The sequence below is a fragment of the Peromyscus maniculatus genome, chromosome 21 (genome assembly GCF_049852395.1).
Source record: "Peromyscus maniculatus bairdii isolate BWxNUB_F1_BW_parent chromosome 21, HU_Pman_BW_mat_3.1, whole genome shotgun sequence".
NCBI lineage: Eukaryota > Metazoa > Chordata > Mammalia > Rodentia > Cricetidae > Peromyscus > Peromyscus maniculatus.
Genome location: NC_134872.1, coordinates 24,951,872 through 24,969,217, shown reverse-complemented (window position 1 = coordinate 24,969,217; position 17,346 = coordinate 24,951,872). Strand labels below are relative to the sequence as shown.

The 17,346-nt window shown below is 40.7% G+C and overlaps 1 protein-coding gene across 5 annotated transcripts in view; it reads left to right on the top strand.

Annotated features, from left to right (window-relative positions):
* Ctnna3 (catenin alpha 3) overlaps positions 1-17,346 on the top strand; it is a 1,515,753-nt gene that overhangs the window by 30,551 nt on the left and 1,467,856 nt on the right. The window contains exon 1 of one of the 5 annotated variants that reach the window (XM_042266694.2): positions 11,462-11,615. The exons of 3 other annotated variants lie outside the window; for them this stretch is intronic. The gene's annotated coding sequence lies outside the window, so the exon portion shown is untranslated. Of the gene's footprint in view, positions 1-11,461; positions 11,616-17,346 lie in introns of those variants that run through there. One more of the 5 variants, XM_076557108.1, reaches the window with a different exon arrangement.

Below are 17,346 nucleotides of genomic sequence, written 5' to 3'. Positions count from 1 at the left end.
AAAAAATGTTAATGCATCATTCTATAGAGCCTCATACAAATTTACTTAACTTTTTATGACATTCATTTATTTTTCATGGGTGTGAGTAGGTGTGTATGTGTGTGTGCATGCCACAGCCCACGTGAGGTCACAGGACAACTTTGGGAGTCACTGTATTCTTTCCACCACGTGGGTCCCAGGGATCAACCTCAGGTTGTCAGACTTGGTGGAAGGCACCTTTCACCATTACCCTACCTTGCTGGCTAGAATGATATTTTGACCCTTTTCTAGGGGTCAATATAAAATTCCCCAGTTTTAATTCTCAGATAACTTCTTTTCTGACTCTGTCTTTCTCTCTCGTTCTGAATCCCTTACTGCCTCCACTTTCCCTGTGACCCAGAGAGACCAGCAAGAACTCTTTGATAAGGCATATACATTGCTGTGTGACACAGTCATTCTCAACTCACGATGCTGTGCTCTCCCTGGAGTATTTGGCAGTATCTGGAGACATGTTGATTTTCATAACTGAGGCACAGGTGCTGCTAGTGTCCAGTGATTAGAGGCCAGGGATGCTTTCAAAACACCTACCACACTATGAACAGCCACCACATCAAAGAACTATTTAGTCAAAGTATCAGTTAGAGAAACCTTGCTTTAATACGACATACCCTGAAACAAACAATTATTCAACAAATAAGTATTATTTCTTTGAAAACATTTGATTTATTTTCTATTATTTATTATACTTACGTTTATTATTTTATGGGTAAGAGTGTTTTGTCTGAATGTATGTAAGTATACAACACACATGCCTGGTGCCCACAGAGGCCAGAAGAGGGTGCTGGATCCTTGGGAACTAGTCATGCTTGGTTTTAAGCTGCCACGTGGATGCTGGAACTCAAGCTCAGGTCCTCTGTAAGAGTAGCCAGTGCTCTTAACCACGGAGACATCTTTTCAGCCCCGGCACCATCCACTTTACCTCTTCTCCCCAGGCTCAGCTTCCTCTCAGACAGTTGGCACGATCTTTTCATTTTAAAGAGCATGCTCTTTGATAGACAAGATAAAAACAAAGTAAAACGTTGCTGTTTTCCTCCCCCCTTCACTTGTTCACGTTGTGAACCCTGCCTGCATGGGAGGAGGGCTTCTGGTTTTCTTCTTCATCCTCAAACCCAGCCTAAGAGTTTTTGCGCTGGGCATTTTCACAGGTCTCCTCTCATTCTGAGGTTAGCCCCCTCTTCAATCGCCAATACTACACGACCTGCTGTCTCTCTTCTTTTGCGTGTCCTTCAAAACTTCTAGTTCCTTAGAAAGCTCCTTGTATACCTCTGTGAGTTCTTCACGTGTGGTCCCCCTCATTTCTTCCTCGTCTGTGATTGTAACAGTGGTTTCATTTCTTGACCCGTCTTTGACTTCAGAGCCTTGCATCTTCTGTGAAGCGCTAAGCACCCGGTGATTATGGCTTGTCTTACTTTGCTCCGTGTTTCCTTTCTTGGCCATAACGGACTCCAAGGTGATGTAGTGTTCAGTTTCCCTCAAGGTTTCTGCCACTTCCACTTCTGTACTATATTCCTCTTTGTTGTTGAGACTCGGGTTCAGGGTGGCAGTTTCATTCCCTGCAGCTGGATAAAATTACTGCGAGAGAGCGGGGAGAAAGCGCAGAGGAATGATTCCTGGAGTTCAGACTTCAGTGACTTAATTATCCTTTTGGTTATGTTGTATTCTTGGATATTTAAATATTTGCTAGATTTCTTATTTAATCTATTCTAAAAATCGTTTAATTTTTTATTTTGAGATAGGTCCTTATTGTGTTACCCACACCGTGAGCTCACCCTCTGTCCCAGGCAAGGCCTTGAACTAGCAATCCTCCTGCCTTAGCCTCCTGAGTAACTGGTGTTGAAGACCATAGGGAATTCATTTCTATTAAAACCTTTTTCTTAGCCGGGCGGTGGTGGTGCACGTCTTTAATCCCAGCACTCTGGAGGCAGAGCCAGGCGGATCTCTGTGAGTTTGAGGCCAACCTGGTCTCCAAAGTGAGTTCCAGGAAAGGCGCAAAGCTACACAGAGAAACCCTGTCTCAAAAAAAAAAAACCAAAAAAAAACAAAAACAAACAAACAAAAAAAAAACAAAACAAACAAACAAAAAAACCCAAAAAAACCTTTTTCTTAACGTTATTCATTTTTTTCAGTGTGCGAGCGCATGTGTGTGTGTGTGTGTGTGTGTGCGCGCGCGCGCGCGCGCGTGCGCATGTTATCGCCTGTATGTAGAGGTCAGAGGAAAATTTACGGGAGTTGGTTCTCTCCTTCCACCATGTAGGTTCTGGGTATTAAACTCAGGTTATTATTATTTAAAATTGTTATTTTTTGATTTTTCAAGGCAGGGTATCTCTGTGTAGCCCTGGCTGTCCCCGAACTCACTCTGTAGACCAGGCTGGCCTTGAACTCACAGAGATCCACCTGCCTTTGCCTCCCGAGTGCTGGGATTAAAGGCGTGTGCTACCATTGCCTGGCCTCTGTCTCAATTCTTAAAGTAGAGGGCAAGCTTCCTATCACATTTCTGGGCCATAAAGGCTTATATCCACTGGGACTTTTTTCTATCCTTGTTACTTGGTTCTTTTATGGAGGTAAGTTTATTCCCAGAAATCTCAGCTAATTTAAATAGTACATGAATCCTAGAAATTCATATTTCAACCCGCATCATTTTTGTGTCTGTTTTTACCAACTAGGCTCTCACATCCTGGGGTCTAATGTATCAAGCACACAGTGAGTTCAAGGCAAGCTTGACTGTGTTTTATTTCTGGAAATTACAATCTTCTGACTAACAGTTCTTAGAGATGTACTGCCGGGAGGTGGCCTGAAAACTCACCCCCCACTGGCTGTCTAAAAAGTAGTTCCTAGACATTCAGGGGTGTGAGCTGCCATTTTGGCTCTCTAGGCCATCCTCAAATCTCTGATAGGATGTGGATGTATACAGGTGGCTTGTAAGGGCTTGGCTCCCACAGCTGCTATATTCAGAACAGCAGAGTTTTATTTGTACGCCACCCCAATTTGTACCATTCATGAAACCAATAAGAAAGTAGACAGATTTAAAAAAAATGAAAGCATGATAAACAAACCTAATTAGAAATTCAAGAAGATAACAAGTATTTTATTTTTAGTAAGAGTATGTCCCATTTATTGCACAGGACATAACTTAGGCCAGGAGCTTATTTACTGTTCACATGAACTCAAAGTTAAGTGGGCGTTTTGTCTTCTATCTGTGAACCATACAGTAAAGAAGTATGTTCCTCGTGTTTGCAAATCATCAAGGAGATCCTCATCCTCTTGTGTCTCAGAGGGTACGACAGAGTCCTTTTCTGGTTTCACAAAGGTGGTCCCTTCTAGTCCTTTCCACAGTCGGGCTTATTGACACTGAGAAGACCACAGGACGTTTGTCGATGTATCCAGAGAAGGGAGTGAAGACCAGGCAGGACCTCTTCCTTTCCCAACAAACTCGATGCTAACAAGTTTATTTTCTTATTCATTTAACTGCATGTGCGCATGGGTGCTCTTGCGGGTGTGTGAGAGTACACGTAGAAGCCAGATACTGACACCCGGATGTCACCATCCATCGCTTTTTTTCAACCTTTTGTCCTTTGAGACAGGGTCTCTCACTGAGCCCGGAGCTCACCATTGAGGCTGACGGGCCAGAGATTCTCTTGTGTCTGTCGTTCAGGGCACTGCGGCTGCAGGCGCCTTCTGCCGTGCCGGGCTGTATGTGGGTGCTGGGATACAAGCTCGGGTCCTCACGCTCGAGCAGCAAGTACTTCACCCACCGAGCCAGCACCCCAGCTCTAGAAGTGTCTGAAGATTATCCGTTATTATTATTGTGTGTGTGTGTGTGTGTGTGTGTGTGTGTGTGTGTACGGACACACACATATGCCATGGCCTATGTTTGGAGCTTGGAGGGTAATTTGCATTATGTGGGGCCCTGGGGATTCAGCTCAGGTTGTCAAGCTCCGCAGCAAGCGCCTTTACGTGCTGAGACATTTCCATCAGCCCAGATAGTGTTTTGTTTTTTTTCTTGAAGCATCACACTGGTCCTGAGTGAGATTTGCTAGTGAGGATGAGAGGGCTGTCGCAAGTATGTGAACCTGAGTCAAAACCCCAGCCGCGGCGGATGGGGAGAAAGACCCTCACTCTAAAAACGCCCTGTTTCCTGCCTTACTCCAAGAGGGGCGCCTTTTGGTCTGTGTGCCACGGAGCTGGAAGGCTCTGCTGACCCAGACATCATGCTTGGTGGACTAAGAAGCTGAAGCTGTGGATGCCGCGCCTGACATCCGAGGGAGGCAGCGAACTGCCCTGTCTTGAAGTCATTGTGGCCTCTGACAGGGCCCACAGCAGGAGAAAAGGTCACCCCGGGGTGCGGGGGAGTTTCCATCCCTAAATCTTGTGCCGAGGGCAGAGCACGGCATCTTTGAACAGAGCCTGCTTGTTTTCTGGGCTGCAGCTCTGTTTTCTCTCTCCGAGGCATGTAATCGCCCCCGGAGCTTTTGAAAAGTTTATGGGACAACTTAGTAACTGGAGTGATTTTTTTTTAACTTGAAATGTTTTAGATATGATCTCATCTTTGTCTCAAACTATTAAAGCAGGCCCTGCTATTACCATATGTATTTTATAAATGTGATATTATAACACATTATTTTATAGTTATTAAATTCTGCAAAAGATTATTTTTTTACATTATGGTATGATCTCAGGAGACTATATTTGTATTTTTCTATAGTCTTGTTCTTTGCAGTTTTGAATATATTCATTGTGTATGTCAGGGCGTCTTAAACTTTTTGTACTTGTGACCCATTTTACATGAGAAATTTGCCTGGATATACAAAAATACAAAACAGTTGTACAAATCAAACATTTACTGACAATAAAGCATAAAGAAATTTATTTTAAGACAATTCTTTGGTATACATACACACATATATACATACATATGTATATGCTTATATATTTTATTAAAGGCAAATTTACATATGAGTGAGATGATGTACATGTTTAACTTTTACATAAAGAATTAGATCTTGGCTGAATGTTTTATACTGCAGGACATAGAGTATCATCAACATTTTTCACAACTTGTCAATATATTGTTAAGGCTGAGAACACCACTTTATACAAAATTCCTTAATGGTTTTATGAAACTCAAGTCAACAACTTAAGTAGCAAATTAGAAAAATCAAACATTCTAACATGATTTAACGATATACTAATTTTGATATATGTTGAGGAATGATCAAATATATTATTTTTTTTTGTTATCTGTAATTAAGTCTTTTTTGTTGTCAATGTTTGTATGTTTCTTTGAGACAGGGTCTCTCTATGCAGCCCTGACTGTCCTGGAACTCACTGTCTGGCCCAGGATGGCCTTTAATTCACAGACATCCACCTGCTTCTGCCTCTAGAGTTTTGGGATTAGAGGGCTGCATTACCACGCCAGGCCTTGGTTCACAGTTTTCTTACTTCCAAGATTAGGCATGTCTTTAATCAGGAGGCAGAGGCAGATTCACCTCTTATGAGTTCCAGTCCAGCCTGGTCTACATAGCAAGTTCTAGGCAAGCTAGGGCTACCTATCTCAAAAAATATAAAGAACTCTTAATTAGAAAGAAAAAAAAAATCAAATAAAGAATCCAAAGGAGTCAATATGTGAAAAGTAATTTACAGAGAAGAAAACTGACCAATAAATGAATGGAAAGTTTATTAGCTTGTTTCACCAGTTTTGTTTTTGTTTTTTCGAGACAGGGTTTCTCTGTGTAGCTTTGCTGTCTGTCCTGGAACTCGCTCTGTAGACCAGGCTGGCCTCAAACTCACAGAGATCCGCCTGGCTCTGCCTCCCGAGTGCCGGGATTAAAGGCGTGCACCACCACTGCCTGGCCGGTTTCACCAGTTATTAGGTAAGTGCAAATTAAAACAAAAATGGGTACAATAGTGAATACTATACTAACGGACTACCTATTAGATTATGTATTTATGTGACTGGAAAGGGGCCAGTGAGAGGACTCAGTGAGCTAAGCTGACCTGAGTTTGATTCCCCAAGTCCTCATGGTGCGAAGGAGAGAGCTGACTCTTGTAAGTTGTCCTCTGACCTTCATGCATGTGCTGTGCCACACACACACACACACACACACACACACACACACACACCAATAAATAAATGAATGTAAAAAAAAAAAAAAAGAATTGGAAGCAAAGGGAACTTTTCTGCCCAGAGAACAGTGTCCAGGGCTGCAGATACGGCTCAGCTGTCTAAGGCTAGGCTCACAATGAAAGCGTCAGCAGATGATGTTCACAGAAGCATCCAAAGCAGGGACTGGAAAGCTGTGGGTGAAGGACCTTGTATGTGTTAGGCAAGTCCTGCATCACAGAGCTGTATCCCCAGCCCGAGACACTCTGATTCTCGTGAAACTGATTTTCTTTCATGCCTGTATTTCTTTTGTATTATTTTGTAAACTGAGGCATTGTAGAGAGTTAATGGAGACATGAGTAAAACAAACATGACTACTTGGTGGTGAAATCCATCACAGTTTTCTTTTTTTTGAGATTAATATTATGATCCTTATTTTTTTATTCATTTTACATACCAACCACAGATCCCCCTCTCATCCCTCCTCCTGCCCCCCACCATCCCCTATTACCCTAAACCTGGTATATTCAGTCGAGGCAGGACCAAGCTCCTCCCTGCTTTATCAGGGGTGAGCAAGGTGTCCTACCATAGGTAATGGGATCCAGAAAGCCGGCTCATGCACCAGGGATAGATCTTGACCACACTGCCAGGGGCCCCTCAAATAGACCCAGCTACACAAGTATCTCCCGTATGCAGGTCTAGTCCGGTCCCACGCAAGTTCTGCAGCTGTTGGTCTAAAGTTCGTGAGTTCCCATGAGCTTGGTTCAGTTGTCTCTGTAGATTTCCCCATCATGATCTCGACCTCCCTTTGCTCATATAATCCCTCTTCCCTCCCTTTGACTGGACTCCCGGAGCTCGGCCTGGGGCATGGTTGTTATCTTTGTAGCAGTGTGGGAGAGAGGATTTCCTTCCCCTCTCTCTAATATAGCTCAGCAACCAAGTGGCTCCCTGCTCTGGAATGAAGCAGGTTGGCACAGCTCCATGAGTCTCCTGTGGGAACAAGAGACAGAAATTTCTATTTTTTAACCTACTGTCGTTCTTGTGCTCTGGGTTCAATGTTCTATCCTTTTAACCACCTCATACCCAGTCTTAAAAAAATACACACTTACTACAATGCATTAGAGTGTCTTCCATTTTCCTTGTGAAGCATTTGCTCAAACTTTTGGAGCTGTTCTGAAGTGCTTCTATTTTAGGGCCATATTTCTTTGTTTTCTTATTATAACTTATCACAAATGGGGTAGAAGACGTTCCGGGGTGAAACAGATGCAGCTTGCTAAATAAAAACGTGTGACCTCAATGACTGTCCATTTTAAAATCAGGAGAGCAATCCATTTGTTACTTTCTACAGTGGCCTTCTAAGATGTGATTTGAACCAACAGATTTCTGCAAAGAGAAGCGTCTTTCCATAGAACAATGACGATGGGTCGGTGAGTCGTTAGCGTAGCAGTCAGTATTGCTTTATATTTGCTGTGTGATTTTTATGAGTGACTCCTCTTCATGGCGGTTTAACAGGTCTCATTTTACAATATGAGAAAAGCAGATAAATGGTGACCATAGTGGATAAAGCCATGGGATGGAGTTTGAATGCAAACTCCATGATGTTCATAAAAAAAAACACCTTTGTTTATATTAATTGTACAAAATAATGTGCTTCATTGGGACACACATAAACACATATACACATATAAAATATACTCTGGTCATATCCATCATATTCACCTTGTTAGCCTCTTTTGTTTAGAATCTCATGTAGCCCAGGCTGGCTTCAAACTCCATATATAGCTAAGGATGACCTTGAACTCCTGATTCTCCTGTCTTTACCTCCTAAGTGCTGGCATTACAGGCTTTTACCACCACACCAGGCTCTTCCTCTGTGTTTTCTCTGGGAAAACTCAATATAGTCTCATGGATTAGCAGGCAAAAATAGATGGACACTTATCATACTTTATCTCTTAGTCTGACGTTTCTTTTTAGTTCCTGGACTCTGAATTAGTAGATGCCTGTGAGATACAACGTGTGTGTGTGTGTGTGTGTGTGTGTGTGTGTGTGTGTGACTCACTGACACTATCTGAAGTGTGTCTGGATCAGAGATGCTTATAGATTTGCCCATTGCTTGAGCATTACCTATTATATGCCTGTTGCAATAGTTTAAGGCAGTGGCAGGTTCTTTTGAAGGTAAGTGTGTACACATGCATGTGTGTATGAAATACTGAAAAGTAAAATATATGAAGACTTTTTTTTTTTTGCTGAAAAAACAAAGGAGTACCCTAAATAAGCAATATATATTTGGCAGTCTTCTTTTTCTCCTAAGCATTATCATTAATTTTTTTTTTTAATCTTAAACCATTTTCAGTAGAACTGAAACTAAAAAGATCTTTAGATGTAGGATTTTAAGGCATCCTGGGAAACAAAATCTGCCAGGTGGAACAGGGCTCAGGAGATCTTGTATCAGGAAGCAAACTTGTTTGGAAACTAAAGTGGAACTAAGTGGGGAGAGGAAAGCAGAAAAAAAAAATCAGTTGCTAGATATTTCAGATTTGTGTGGCCGATTAGCAGAAGGGACGAGCTAATTACTGACAACATTGACTTTTTAGCTTTCTTTTGGATAATTATCCTACTGGTTAATTGAAAAACAACTTCAAGCATCTATTTTATGCTACTGAGAATATGTCTGTTTAGAAAGTTTAATGCCATAAAACTTTGTAAGAGAATCAATAACATTTGCACTTGGTTTCCAAACAGACGGCATGATTTTCACTTAGCTGTTAGTTGTTGCTACACAAGTCATAAAACTACACAGTCAAAAAAACCCCCTACATCTTCAGATTTGAGAAATGGTGTGTGTGTGTGTGTGTGTGTGTGTGTGTGTGTGTACTCACGCATGTGCAAGCACGTGAATGTGGAGACCCAAGGTTGACATCAGGTGTCTTTCTCAACTTCGGTCTACCTTACTTCTTGAGGCAGAACCCCTCAGAACCCAGCGTTCACCCCTCCACCTAGTCTAGCTAGCCAGCTTGCTCCAGCTCCCCCCCCCACCCCCCCCCCCCGCACGCCCCTTCCCAGCAGGGAGTTACAGGTGGGCCGCCATGCCCAGATGTTGACTTAGGTGCTTGGGATCCAAACGATGCCCCCCCCCCCCCCCCCACGCTTGCGCAGCAAGCACTTTATCCACTGAGATTTTTCTAGAGCAGATTGCTTTCATCAGCAGCAGAATGAGTTTTCAAAGGGAACGAAGATCATTTCCTGCTCTAATGTCAATGAGAAGGCCTTCTTTGAATACTCAGATTGGCTTCAGGTTTGATTTTTGCCGTCGTTAATGAACCTGATGCACGTGGTATAGTAGCTTCCGGGAAGCCTAGGAAAATTCGTTGTTAGTCAAGGTAAGTTTGGGCTGGGAATGTGGTTCAGAGGTAGAGTGCTGGTCTTTCATGCTCCTCACTCTGGCTGGAATCCCCAGAATGACTTAAGGAGCATAGAGATAGCAACCAGTGCTTTGCTGGGTTGACGGTGCACGCCTTTAATCCCAGCACTTGGAAGGTAGCAGCAGGAGGATCTATGTGAGTTAGAGGCTAGCCTGGTCTGCATAGCGAGCTCCAGGACAGCCAGGATTCCTGTCTAAGGGGGGTGGGAAGGAGAAAAAGAAGAAAACTCTGAGTTGCTAGTGATTTCGGCTGGTTACATAGTGAAGTTTTTACTTTTGGAGTGAACCAGGCCAATGGATGTTCATCACTATTCAAATCTAGTGTTGGGTTGGGGATTTAGTTCAGTGGTAGAGTGCTTGCCTAGCAAGAGCAAGACCCTGGGTTCGATCCTCAGCTCAAAAAAAAAAAAAAAAAAAAAAAAAAATCTGTCACTGAAGGGGGTACAAATCGAGTGTTTAGCTGTAAAACGAGGACTTTGCAGGTTGCATGTGAAATTTGTTAGTCATAACATTGCATGCTCACGAGACACATAATTATGCTATCATAACAGAAACCATCTTTCCTATAATTAATCCTGTAGCTTCTTATATTTAAGGGACAATTAGCAATAATTAAACATGGAAGTTAGAAAATGTAAGTTAAAAGGACTACAAATCAAATTTATACTGGCTAAACAAACAGAAATATTTCTAAGTAAAATTTCTGACGAATGCTGAAATGTTCTGTTGCAGTTTGTACTGAAGTATGAAAATAAATATGCAGGATAATATTGAGGATATTTAGAATCTAGCGACACCCTCAACTGGCAAAGTAAGGGATTGCATTTAAAACAAAAAATAAACTAAAATAAAGAAAATAAGCTGAGTGAACTAATTATCAAATAAGTGATAAGTTGTAAAATAATATAGAAAAATTACAAATGTGAAGAATTAAGCCAGTGCATCGATTAAATATTTTCCTAGGTGAAACTAGTGTGCAAATAACCATAGTTAGAATTTCCTAGTATTTTGTTCTGCTTTTCAACCAGGGAAATTGATAGCAGGGAAAGAATACAGTAAAGAGAAATGCATGTATCTCTTGCTTCTCTCTCCAATAACAATTTTGATTAATTTGTGATACTTAAATTACTTAAAATCTAAACATTATTTTTTTGTATGTGTGATGTTTTATCTACATGTATGTCTGAACACCATGTGTGTGCTAGTGCCCATGGAGGCCAGATAGGACATTTATCTCATGGGGCTGGAGTTACAGATGGTTGTGTGCCACCTTGTGAGTGCTGGGCATTTAACTTGGGTCTTCTGGAAGAGCAGCCAGTGCTCTTAACTCCTGAGCCATTTCCTCCAGCTCCATTAAATTATTTAATTGAAGACAGGTTTTACTGTGTATCCTTGACTGGCCTGAAATTCACTATGTAGACCAAGCTAGCTTTAAACTCACAGAGATCCACCTGCCTCTGCCTCCTGAGTTCTGAGATTAAAGGTGTGCACTACCACACCTGGCTTAAACTACTTTGATTAGATATTTTTACATTACTGTTCTAAGATCTCTTGGCATCATGCCTAATGGTGATATCTTTTCTCTGGGTACACTGATTTGATTTCTGTAAAAAGGAACTGGAATATTCTCGAGTAATTTATAAATGTGATAGTTTCAGGAAGTATAGAGAATGCCTGCTGTAAGTTCTTTATTTCTGCTTGTATCAATTCCATTTTGGATTTACAGTGATTTGAGTATACAGAGTGCATGAAAGTTGTATTCATGCTGATCACGGATGGCTTTTCATTGCACCCTTTAGAGATCAGAATCTAAAGTTTGATGTTCGTCTCCACTGCCTTGTGGCTTTAAGAGCGCCCATCCCCCTTCCTGCTTGGGCCACTGTGCCCTGTCAGTCATCCTGAAATACACTAGGGTGCTTGTCAGGCTGTTTGCTCACCAATGCATCATAAGCCAAATTGTGAGCCGTAACAGTGGCACTGACTTCCCAAACACAAGAGATTGTTTGGGCAGCGGGTTAGTGTCTGTTGTGTGGGCAATACCCTGTCCTGCCGTAGGTGAGTCAAGTGTCAACTTCTTAAAATCAAACTTTGTTAGAAGGCAAACCCTGATACGCGCAGCTTATTTGTCGTTCAGTTAGATAACTTTGGGGGACATGAAGGGACATTATTTCTCTAAAATGGGATGACTGGAAACTGTTGTTTTGCGTTTGTTACTTTTATGAGGCGATTTCCTTTTAGTTACACTGAACTCTGGACTACTTTATGACAGCTCCGATTTTAAAAGTCTACTGTTCTGAGGAGATCTGCAGGCCTTTCAGATTTAGATAAAAATGTGATGTTTGAACACAGTTTTTTTTTTTTTCTCTTGTGCAACAACTCAGGCTGACTCAACTGAGTAGGAGCTCAGTTCTCCTATGTGGAGTCTTTGATAGTGACATTAAAAATAGCATGAAAACAAATTCTCATGTGCCAGTGCCCAAGCTATGGTGTTCTTCAATCAGAGCACTTAAACATTCCTGCAGTGTAATGGAGTCTTTCCTCTTCGAGGAACTGTATGTGAGGCACTGGGGACCTCACGTTCCTCCAGTATAAAGCTTGTGCAGCGAGCAGTTTATTTGTGCAAACAATTCGGTTTCTATCACCAGCCTCTAAACTTAAATCGTGCATGAATGTTTTTCTTGAATTGCTTGTATGCAGCCTTAAGTATTTGTCAAGAGGGAACTGACAAAGCAAAGCCAGAAAGAACTCCTGGGTTTTGATGACTTGTATGTTGATACGGAGTTAAAAATTTGAAGGCTTGATCCAGGGCAAATGAGAAAAGGTTGCTTTTGCGGATGTGTAGAAAGACTGCTTATGCATTCCTCTCCTGTTGTAGAAAGGATTTAAGGTGCTTACAAGGCTACATGAAATTCAAGATAAGATGAATTAAATGTGGTGTGAAAGAAAAAAGAAAGTGTGAGGATATAAACCAGCCAAGAATAAGACTAAAAAAATGAAAAAGGGAGCGGTTCTGAGCCACAGCTTCATGGCTCTGTGTCCTACAGATCGACAGAGGAGAAAGTACAGCATTGTCTTTATTGCGTATGTGTATTTATCACACACAGAAGTCTAAGGGAGGGATTTCATGTAAACCTCCTGCCCCTTGCTCTGGGGGCAGGCTTGAGTGAGGAAATGGTGTGACCTGTGTTTTGGTGGAACTAGAAGTGGGGACATCCTGCCCTTTAGACTCACCAGCTGATTTACGTGGGCATAAACGTGGCCTCAGGTTGTCTAGGAGAAGGAAAAGAAAAAGGCCCATTACTCAATCCAGAAAAAGACTAGAGAGGCTTGGTGTCTGGGGAGAAATTGAGTTGTCTAAGTACAGCCAGACATCTTCATATCGGAACAGCTCTGATCGGGTCATTGTTTAAAATAGAACATATTTCGTGGTTTTGCCCAAATCTGTGGACACAAGGCTCTTGTATTTTGTCTAACGCATTGTTTAATGTGGCTAGTTGTTTTTCTTCTTTTACTCTCTCTCTTGTTTTTGAGACAGGGTCTTAACTATATAAACCTGACTGGCCTGGAACCTGCAGAGATCCACCTGTCTCTGTCTTCCGAGTTCTGGGATTATAGGTCAGTTCATTCTTAAACCACAGTAAGATAAAATACCGCTATGAGTTCCAGAGCAACCTCTGCTCCCACGTGCTGGGGCTAAAGGCACAAACCACTATGCTTTTTCCTAAAACAAAAACAAAAACAAAAACAAAAACAAAAACAAAAAAATCCCAACCAACTAACCAAACAAATAAAAACCAAAAAAACTTTTTGATGTAAATTTAGCTTGAATTTCAAATTCATTTAGGCCCAAACTAACTGGATCAGTCTAATTGGGAGCAAAGTTTCTGGGCAGGAGGAAGGAATTCAGAGATAAAACTCTCTAATATATTTTGATCTTCAAATAGCCACAAAACACCTGCTGTCTTGAGAATTCTGGGCCTAGGGCTGTTTCTCATACCATGCTAACCTTGACCTATGTAAATGAAAAAATGATTATAGAAACTCCTGCTGTCAACACAACATCGAACTGAAAAAAGATAAGAGAGCAGCAGTTAAAATTTTGCTAAGGCTCTTCATGTGAATATTCAGATATTGAGTCAATCATCTTAGTCTTTTTCATATTCTATTATTAAAAATAACTTCAAGAAGATTTTTTAAAAAATAATATAACCATATAACAAAGTAGTATAACCATATAACAAAAACTATATTTCTATAGTTTTGACTATAAACAGATGTGAGCTAATTTAGAGTTATTGCAAGAAAAAATTCACATCAAATATATATCTTTGTACTAAGTTATAAATGGCACACATTTGTAATTAATATGCAATTAATCAACATAATCAGTTATGTGGGATGACATTGAGGATAACCTGGATGCATAGGTTTGTAACCTGGGAAGTAAATATTATAGGTCCAGTTGAGGGGCTGGAGAGATGGCTCAGTGGTTAAGAGCACTTGTCTTTCTTCCAGAGAACCTGCGTTTGGTTCCTAGCACCCAGAAGATGGCTCACAACCATCTGTAACTCTAAGTCAAGGGATCCAGTGTCTTCTCCTGGCCTCCTTGGCCATTGAACACATGCAGTGCACTTAACATAACCCTCATACTCGCACAATAAAAAAACTTTGAAAAGAAGTTAACTTGGAGCTGTGTGTGACTCTGCATACCTGTTATCCTAATTTTGGAGGCTGAATTAGGAAAACAGTGAGTAAATACTGGGTAAATAAAAGACAGTCAGGAACATGTAATAAGACCCTGTCTGAAAAGTAGAAATAAAGTCAGGCTTGGGAAACTGAGTGGTGCATTGAAGCGGGACCCATGTGCTAAAGAACAGCTGATTAACTCATGAGAGAATTTGTTCAAAGAACCTGTGAGAACCACTCAAAGAGCTAAATATTTTCTTTCTCCCTACTCCTTTCTTTTTGCAGTGCTTGGAATCAAACTTAGGACTCCATTCATGCCTGGAAAGCCCTTTTCCAAGCCCAGGAAATTTTTTTTGTTTAATTCAAGTTCATTGAGAAATAATTTATATATATTAAATTAATTCATGGGCTGGAGGAGATGGCTCAGCAGTTAAGAGTGTGTATTACTTTTGTAGAGGATTGGAGTTCCATTTCCCACATTCATGTCAGGCCACCTATAATTCCAGTTCTAGGGGATCTCATGCCCTCTTTTGGCCTCTGATACACACACACATACACACACATGTGCGTACACGTGTGTGTGTGTGCACACACACAAATTAAAAATAAAGAAGTGTTTATTTGTTGGGTCAAAACTAGCCAGCCTGGCTAAACCAGATGGCTAAAGAAGTTGTCACTAGCTGCATGTGAGATTTTGACTTGTTTCTTGTCTTTGATCTCATATTGCTGATCTTTTTCATTTTAGCTATCCTAGAAGATGTTCAGTAGCATCTGTTGTTAATTTTTCATTTCTCTAGTTTCTAGAGATGGTGAGCATTTTCAGATAGTAAATAAGTGTCGCTAGAGAGATGTGAATTATGTTCTACAGATATTGCTGAACATCTTCTAAAATTACTAAAATGAAAAAAAATCAGCATATTCTTCCTTGAAATAAACCATTGATTAGGTCTCGATGGGGCTTGGCTAGATTTAGGTTCAATTCTTCTGGAAGGAATACATCTGAGGTGGTGTGATATCATTCCTACTGTGTCCTGTCAAGACGTACAGTGTCTGGTCAGTCTCCCTGTCGGGGAGGGTGAGATTGATCAGTGGGTTCAGTTTCTGTGATCCTCAGTGTCCTTCTTACACATTCACCTAACCATTTTGGCTTTCACTGAAGAGCACTGTCCACATCTATCGTCATATTAAGGTTATAAGTAGTGATTTTTACCATTCTGTAGTTCTTTATTATTTTTATTGCTTAGACTTAGCCTGTAAAAAAATCTCTTTTTTAAAAACTATTAATTACCCTAAAGCATAGCTCGTGTTTCCCTGTATTTGTTGAGTTTTAGGAAATAGGTGGTATCTTAACAATTTTGAAAGGAGACTATTGAGTTTTTCTTTCCTGGACTAATTTTAATATCTCATTTATGCTTTGTTCTGCTGTCATTTCTATCCCATCAACGCTCACATTTGGGTTGGTAAGACTCATTTGGTTCTTCAGCAATTTTAGTTTACTTATTTACTTTTATTTACATTTTTAAAATCTCAGCTAAAATCTGGCCACATTGCTCCCTGGCTCATGAGCATTTGATAAAACCCAACAGGCTTTACTTCCCCACACAAGCGGTCCCCAGCTCCTGCCTGTGGTCCTGGGCTCCCTTCGTCCTCATGGGAAATAGCAGTCAGTGAACAGTCCAGATACTAGGGGTACCATGCTGTCTCTCCCAATTTTTATTAACAGAGCTAGAAAGTTGGTATTTCTCAGAAAGAGTGTATGATGGGCTGTACTGACACTTTTAAATGTAGAATCATAAGCTGTAATTTAAAATTTCTGATTTTATATTTGTATCTTTTTTCAATACTGAAAACCATTTCCTCATCGCACAAATGAAGTTACTTGTGTGCATATATGTATGTATATGTGCTTATTAATATACTTAAATAGATATACACATACGTATTATAAGAATACATTTTGCAAAGAATATTTTAGCTTTCAAAGAATATTTTAAGTTTTTTTTCCTAGAAGTTATCTTTCTAGGGCTATGGATACAAATACTATGTGTTTTGAAGTCACTTAAAATTATCCCTCTGTGTGTGGTTATGGAGCTTAATTGAAATATGAATAAAGTTCATTTTTTTGCTTTTGATTTTAGACGGGATTGCATTATGAGTTATTTTTTAAAATTAGATAAAGCAGTTCCATGATTTTCATCTTATATTAGTGTCCCGTCACTGTGTTAAAACACCCAGACAAAAGCAACTTAAGGGAGAAAGGGTCTCTTTGGCTCACAGTTCATACGGCATCACCATGGAAAAGCCAAGGCAGCAAGCACTAGAAGCAGCTGCCCACAATGCGTCTGTAGTCGAGAGCAGAGGGCCCCGAGTGGACATTCACACGCCACTCTTTTAAAAAAAATTTATTATGGATGAGGTTGGACATCTTTTTGAACACTCAAAAACTATTTGTGTACTTTTTGTGTGTGAAGTTATTTTTAACTGTATTTAATGTTAGTATTTATTGATCCTGTGGTATGAAGTATAGGTAAAGAAGAGTGTACATGGTTTGTTCTTGTGTAATCTGGTATGTATCAATATTCCTGAGCATAATATCTTATTTATAACTAGAGTTTTACTTTTTGTTTTTCTTTTTTAAATTTGTTTCTTGACTCTTTTCTCTTTCCCTGTTCTCTCACAATGTCCTTTATCTCTCCCCCCGGCTGACTTTGCAATTCTTATTTGCATCCTCCCACCCCCCTTCTTCTGAGACATTCTCACCAGGCTGGCCTTAAACTCACAATCCCCCTGCCTCATTCTCTGTGGTGCTGGGATCATAGGTGCTCACCAGCACACCAAATTTGCATTCTTTTAAAAAGATTTTAACTTTTCTGTGTGTGTGTGTGTGTGTGTGTGTGTGTGTGTACACATGTCACACGTGTGCAGATGCTCACAGAGACTAGAGAAGAGCCTTAGATTCCCTGGAGCTGGAGTTCCAGGTGGTTATGGTTACACGGTGCTGGGAACTGAACTCAGCTCCTCTGGAAGAGAGGCATACACTCTTAATCACTAGGCCATCTCTCCAGCCCCCCCAACTTGCATTCATTATTAAACAGAGAAT